This window comes from Myotis brandtii, unplaced genomic scaffold (assembly GCF_000412655.1).
Source record: "Myotis brandtii unplaced genomic scaffold, ASM41265v1 scaffold138, whole genome shotgun sequence".
Lineage (NCBI taxonomy): Eukaryota > Metazoa > Chordata > Mammalia > Chiroptera > Vespertilionidae > Myotis > Myotis brandtii.
The window spans coordinates 631,376-638,466 of NW_005354915.1; positions in this window are offsets into that span (position 1 = coordinate 631,376).

Sequence of the window (7,091 nt, forward strand, 5' to 3'; positions counted from 1 at the left end):
CTCCTGTTGATGTAAAAACCACTGAACCAGGAATTGCTGTGCGTTTATCTGAGCCGCGCCGTCCTAGGTGCGGGAAGCAGCCTCCCGAGTGCAGATGATGCTGGAGGACGGGCTTCAGGCCTTGTTCTTATAAATTATCTTCAAAAGGCACATCAGTGGGTGACATGACATCCGCTGGCCATAGAAGAGGGGGCGGAGGAAGCAACGCGGGCGCCTCTGGGATTGGATGACAGTGAAGCGATGGGCACGGGCTTCTTCCATCCATGGACGCCGATGGGCACCGGGCAGTTGGCACAGTGAACGGCTGGCCATTAACTTGAAAACAATAGCAACGAGGGAATGTCCCGGTGCCATGAGTTGTGCCCTGAGGGGTCGGAACCAAAAGGGGAAGTTACAGGTTACGCAGACATCTCACAGATGCGTTATCTTAGAATTAGATGCAAAAAGACAAATGACCCGTAAAGATCTAATTGATCTTTGAGGAGGGGGGGGCGATACTGGCCTAGGACATGACCACTGACTCTAACCTGTTTGCAGTTAGAGTTCAATTTCAGACCATCCTCGGGGGTTCCTCTAGGTCTCGGATTTTGGAAGACCGCCATGCAGGCCTTCCCTGAGCTGTCAGGTTAGCGGTGGCCCCTTCTGTCCACACTCGCCTCCCCCTCCTCCCTCTGGGACACGATCCCCAGCTGCCTGTCCCCGGCTGCCCTTGCTTAATGTGTGGGCGTCACATCAAGGGTCCCCTCCTGCCTTAGCTGGTTTGGCTCAGTGGATAGAGCGTCGGCCTGCGGACTGAAGGGTCCCAGGTTCGATCCCGGTCAAGGGCATGTACCTTGGTTGCGGGCACATCCCCAGTGGGGGGTGTGCAGGAGACGGCTGATCAATGTTTCTAACTCTCTATCTCTCTCCCTTCCTCTCTGTAAAAAATAATAAAATACATATTTTTTAAAAAGGGCCCCCTCCTCCACCACGAGGCTGCCCTGCGGTTCCCGGTACCTAGTACTGAGCTGAAGTCACCTGTGCGCTTCCACCCCAGTGGACCAGGGCTCCCTGCGGGCAGGACTCTGCCTTGAAGTCCCTCCCCTGCATATAGTAGTTGCTCAATAAACACTTGTCAAGGGGGTGAATGTAACAGACCGTGGACACCTCCTCTGTGGGGGCCCACGCTGGCCCCACAAGCACTCTCTGGCCTCACCCTCCTGGAATGACCCAGATGGGAGTCCCTGCTACTCTGACCAGCCAGCCTTCCTGGGTGATGTGTCCCGCAATGTGACACTGGCCGGGCAGAGGGAGCTGGGCAGAGCCTGGAAGTGGGAACAGGGTGGACAGATAGGGTCAGCGAGGCCAGAGCTGGGAGCACAGTAGTGTAATGGGAGGTCGCAGTGAGGCAGTGTGGGACCCCGGATGGAGGGAGCTGGGGTGTGAGGGAACACAGGAGGCCCTGGAAGATTTAGGCAGGTGGGGCGTGACTGCTGGCTTTGAAAGAACTGGAACAGCCTGGAAGGGGGGCAGGGAGAGGGTTCGACTCCCATAGAACACAAGGGTAAATGAGAGAGCAGATCACTTAGGTGTTGTTTCCGTTTTCATGATCACATTTTAATATGTCAAAGGAAGTCATCACATCGCAAAGCTTGACTTCGGCGCACCTGGCCAGGAACCTCCCAGTGCCAGGTGCTCTCTAGGCCAGCCCCGCCCGGTGCCCTCTCCAGGGAGGCCTGGGAGCAGGTCACCCCGCCCTTCTCATCCCCCAGTCGCTTCTCCGTTTCCTCACGTGCCTCACTGCACCTGGATGGATGGCGATTCTTCTCCTGGTGACGCTTGGAGCTCACTGAGCTGGCTTCCCCGTGGAATCGTCCTCCGCAGCCATGCAGACCCACATGGAGCTTTTCCTGGAAGGACCCGTCACCTCACTGGCATTAAAGAGACAAAACCTAAACACCGTTTAGATTGAGGCCATAAGTGCCGGTCCAGCAAACAATCCCACAAACACAGGCGTAGAAAGGAATCCATTTCCCTGCCTTGCATATGTATTTGTGGACTCAAAAAGGAAGTCGTTTTCCTCCTAAAGTTATGTATGCTATTACTTCCTCTCCTTTTCTTTTTTTTCAATCCTCACCCCAAGATGTGTTCTTATTGATTTCAGAGAGGAAGGGAGAGGGAGGGAGAGAGAAACATGGATGGGTTACCTCCTGTTCACACCCCAACCAAGGATCAAACCCACAACCTTTCAGGGTAAGGGATAATGCTTCAACCAACGGAGCCACAGCGGCCAGAGAGCCTCTCTTAAGATCATATTTACTGTCTATTTGTTCCCTTGTTTACCTGTGTGAATTTCCTCATGATGGTTTCTGTACAGAAAATGTAAGGTTGTTCACAACAGAAATGATTGAGGCATTTTGCTGTCCCTGCAGTAAATCCTGCCTGCGTTTACACCACGGGCACATCTCACTGAGCAAAGCCCAAAGGGGGATTTCACTCCTGGGTTTATCCGGAAGCCTCCCTGGAACCTGACCTGCCCGCCAGGCCTGGCCTGACCCTGGCCTTACCCTGGCTCCTGCTTGGCTGTGTGACCCTGTCCGTGGCCACACATGACCTTGAGGAGGTCACACACCTGGTGCAAAAGTGGACAGAGGCTGAAAATGAAGCCAAAACGGGGGGTGGATTTTGTCTGCTTGTGGCCCCATGTGGTCAGGACAGTTGCTTATGAGCTCTGGACAGTCACGACTCCAGTGTCACTGGACACCCCTTGCAGCCGCACCCTCCAGCCCGCGTGGCCCCAGGCCCCGTCCTCTTCCAGCTGCCCCAGCCCTGGTGAGGGACTGGCCGGGGGGTGTTTATTTTGCTCAATTACTGATCTGGGCCTCGACTCCCCAGTTTCTGCCCTGGGTTTGGACTTGCTGGCATCGCTGGTGAGGCCCAGGACTTGTTCTTTCCAGGGGACACGGTTAGCATTCCTTCCCCTCTTCTCGGGTCTCCCTCCTGGGTGACCTGCCTGCGCCTTGGGAGGCAGGTGTCTCTCGGTTGGAGAGGGAGGTAGATTTCTTCCCGGGCCCCACGGGGCTGCTCACCTGTAGGAAAGTAGGGTGACCTCGGGGGGTGTGGGGTGGGGCGCAGGAGAGACCGGGGGTGACATTGACACAGTGCTTCCTCCTGCTCTGGGGACTCAGACCAAGTGGGGTGGGTTCAGTTGCCATTCACTGTGTGACCACAGGCCGCGGCCTCTGTTCTCAGCCTCCTCCTCCAAGAGAGGGCGTGGGGTCTTTAAGACGCTCCTACTACTGATATTTTATTCTGGGTGTATGTTCCCTCAGACTTTAAAAAAATATATATATATTTTTTTATTTCAGAGAGGAAGGGAGAGAGAGAGAAAGATAGAAACATCAATGATGAGAGAGAATCATTGATCGGCTGCCTCCTGCATGCCCCACACTGGGGATCGAGCCCACAATCTGGGCATGTGCCCTGACCGGGAATCGAACCCTGACCTCCTGGTTCACAGGTCCACACTCAACCACTGAGCCACGCCGGCCAGACCCCTCAGGCTTTTTATTTTGAAAAATGTCCAACGTACAGAGAATTTGCAAAAATAGTACAAGGAACTCTCAGATTCTCCAATTGTTATCATGTGACCGATCTCTCTCTCTCTCTCTCTCTCTCCACTTTATCGACCTGTTTGCTTCTGCTGAACCACGGAGAGGTAGTGGCAGTGAGTGACCCTTTACCTCTAGCACCGCCTAGCTCCTGAGACCAAGGCCGAGCGTTACACCGCGGTGCAATGACCACACTGAGGAAATGTACCACTGATACAGCGCTATTACCTAATTCCCAGGCCTCATTCCTCCCGCCCGGGGTGCCCCATAATGCCCTGCTCGCTGTTATTTTTTCGGGTCCGGCTCTAATCCCAGGTCAGGCGTGGCATTTACTAGGCAGGTCCCTTTGGGCTCCTTTAATCTGGAGGCTTGGATCAGAGGCCAGGTGATGAGTGGGCAGCTGTGGGCGCCGGCCAGGCCTCCCTCCTGTCAAGGGAACTTCACTTTGATACCGTGTGAAAATGTCATCGGCTGGTTTTAGCATCTGTGAATGATCCGGCCTGAACCAATTATCATGGAGGCGGTGTAACAGGTTTACAGGTTTACAGGTTTACAGGGCGCTTTGGGAAAAACAAAAGAGCTTTGTCCGGTTCCTCAAGGTCCTTCAGCCAAAGAACAGAGCCGCCCCAGGCCCTGTGGCCGCCCCAGGCCCTGTGGCTTCCTGGGCCTGTCCTGTCCTGAGAGGCCCTGCTCTCCTCAGGTGTTTGATCCTGGGAGAGGCTGGGAGGCGGGGCAGAGAAACCATCAGGGTCTTACAGAGTGGAGGAAACTGAGGCCAGAGGGGAGAGAAGTGGGCAGTACAGAGTGGCTCCTTCCATGGACCGGAAAGGAGGCTTTTGGGCCAATTGGAGCACAAAGTTTCAGGGTCCAGGTTGGGGCCGCCTGACCCCTGGCAGGCCCTCTGGTCGCCGCCCGTTACCTGTGCAGGAGACCTAGGTTGTCAGATTTAGCAAATAAAAACACAAGGTTCCTGATGACATTCGAATTTCAGGTAAACAATGAATAATTGTGTGGTATGTGTCCCAAATATGGCACTTGAATATAATTATACTTAAAACCCAGCCACCATGTTGTGAGGAAGCCCAAGCAGCCCATAGAGAGGCCCACGTGGAAAGGAACCGAGGCCTCTGACCCCGAGCTCAGCTGAGCTCCCAGCCAACGGCCAGCACCAACTTTGCCAACCATGTGAGGACAGCATCTCCGGCCCCCAGTGGAGCCACCCCACCGGACACCCTGTGGAGCAGAGATGTGCCACCACCCCCCCCCCACACACACACACACAAGCCCTGCTCAGAACTCACATTCATGAGCAAATGAACAGATTGTTATTTTTCATATCACTAAGTTTTAGTGGTTGGTTACACAATAGTAGTTAACTGGGGAAAGCCTCATGAAGAAACTCTCCCCATTTTACAGATGAGAAACTGAGGCACGGGGGATTGAAATCCTTCGCCCGGGGTCTCCCAGCCAGTTAGTGGGAACTGGCATTTGAAATCAAACTCTTAATGTTGTATTTTGATGAATGGATGTTCTTAATTTTAATGAAGTTCAGATGATCAGTATTTTTATGATTAATATGTTTTTTAAATATGTTTTTATTGATTTGAGAGAGAGAGAGAGGAAGGGAGAGGGAGATAGAAAAGTCAATGAAGAGAATCATTGAGCAGCTGCCTCCTGCACTCGCCCTACTGGGGATTGAACCCACAACTCACAATGGTGCTGGTATCTCATCTGACCTTCAACACGGAAGGTCCTGGTGTCCCAGCACGTGGAGTGCTACCATGTATCTGACCAAGTTTCATTGAGAGATATTTAGTTTGTTCCTAATTTTTCACCATTTTGTACAAAACTGTGGGGAAGACCCTTGCAGGTATATCTTTGCATTGCCCCAACTATTTCCAAAAAATAAATGCTTAGACATGGAATTTCTTGGGCAAAGAGAGAGCAACGTTTAACGATTCCTGGTAATACAGCCAGACTGCCAATGGGCACCCTGTGCGAGAGGCATTTTCTAGGAGCGTCATAACAAATCATGACAAACTGGCTGGCTTCAGAAAACAGACATTTATTCTCTCCCAGGTCCGGAGGCCAGAAGTCTGGAATGCAGGTTGGTTCCTCCTGGGGGCCCCGAGGGAGAAACCTTCCGCTGCCTCTCCTGGCTCCTGGGGGCTGCCCCCAGCCTTGGTGTTTCTCGGCTTGCAGCCACATACGGACAACCTCTGCCTCCACCCTCTCTCTGTCCTCTCCCCTCCCGTAAGGATGCCAACCCGGGGATTTAGGGCCCATCCTCAATCCCGGATGATTTAATCTTGAAATCTTTAAGATTCTGCAAAGACCTCTTTCCCAATCAGGTCACAGCCTGAGGCTCCAGGTGAAGGGAACTTGTTGGTAGACAAGGTGTTCCCAGCTTGGGTTTAAGCTGTGGGCACCCCTGGGGCTCAGGCAGAGCGGGGCTGGTCTGGGCAGGCCAGTCCTGGATGACAAAAGCCTGGCTGACAGGTGTTTGTGTCAGGGGCTGAGCAGCCCCCGGGGAGGGGAGCCAGCCTAGGGGGGGCGGTGCGTGTGTGGGAGCTGGGCACCTGGGCACCACAATTTCTGCCCTTTCTGAGCACTTGCCAGCACTGTTCCAGGTGCCATGTGTGGTAAGCTGGACCCAAAACAAAGTTAGCCGTGGAGGGAAGAGGTATTCGGAGTCTATCTCACGGTGTCCAAAACTGGCTTTGGTCTCTGAGCCACCCCCGGGGCCTGGGCTGCCTACGCTGTTTTTTGTTTGTTTGTTTTTAATCCTCACCCGAGGATATTTTTCCGTTGATTTTTAGAGAGAGTACGAGAGGGAAAGACAGAAATATCGATGTGAGAGAAACGTCGATGGGTTGCCTCCTGCATGAACCCCAACCAGGGCCCGGGCCAGGAAGGAGCCTGCAACTGAGGTACATGCCCTTGACTGAAATCAAACCTGGGACCCTTCAGTCCAAAGGCTGGCGCTCTAGCCACTGAGCCACACTGGCTGGGGCCTGGGCTGCCTGCTCTGGAAGGCCAGACTCTGAGCTCCGCCCTCCTGCATATAACCTGTGGGAAGCACTGAGCCTGAGCAGCGGGGAGGGCAGGGCCAGCCAGGCGGCCTCGTCACTAAGGCGTCCAGCTTTCAGCAAGCAGGAAGCAAACCGCAGCCAGGCTACTCGGATGGTCAGACTGGCTGACTGTGGGCACCACGGGGGAGGCGCCAAGGGCCCCCGAAGGTGTAAGATCCAGAATGCTCCTGGTTGAAGAGCTAGTGCTATTGAGCGCTTCCTGTGTGCCAGACGCTGTTATAATTCATTCAATCCCCACAATAAGCCAATGTGCGTTACAGCTGGGGAAACTGAGGCACCAAGCTATATAGCGAAGGTGGCACAGCTAGTGAGTGCCGGAGGGGATGCAAAGCCAAGGCTGGCTGGCTCCAAAGTCCAAGTTCTTAGGTGGGGGGTAGGGTGGGAGGGTGAGAGGTTGTGGGGGGAGATG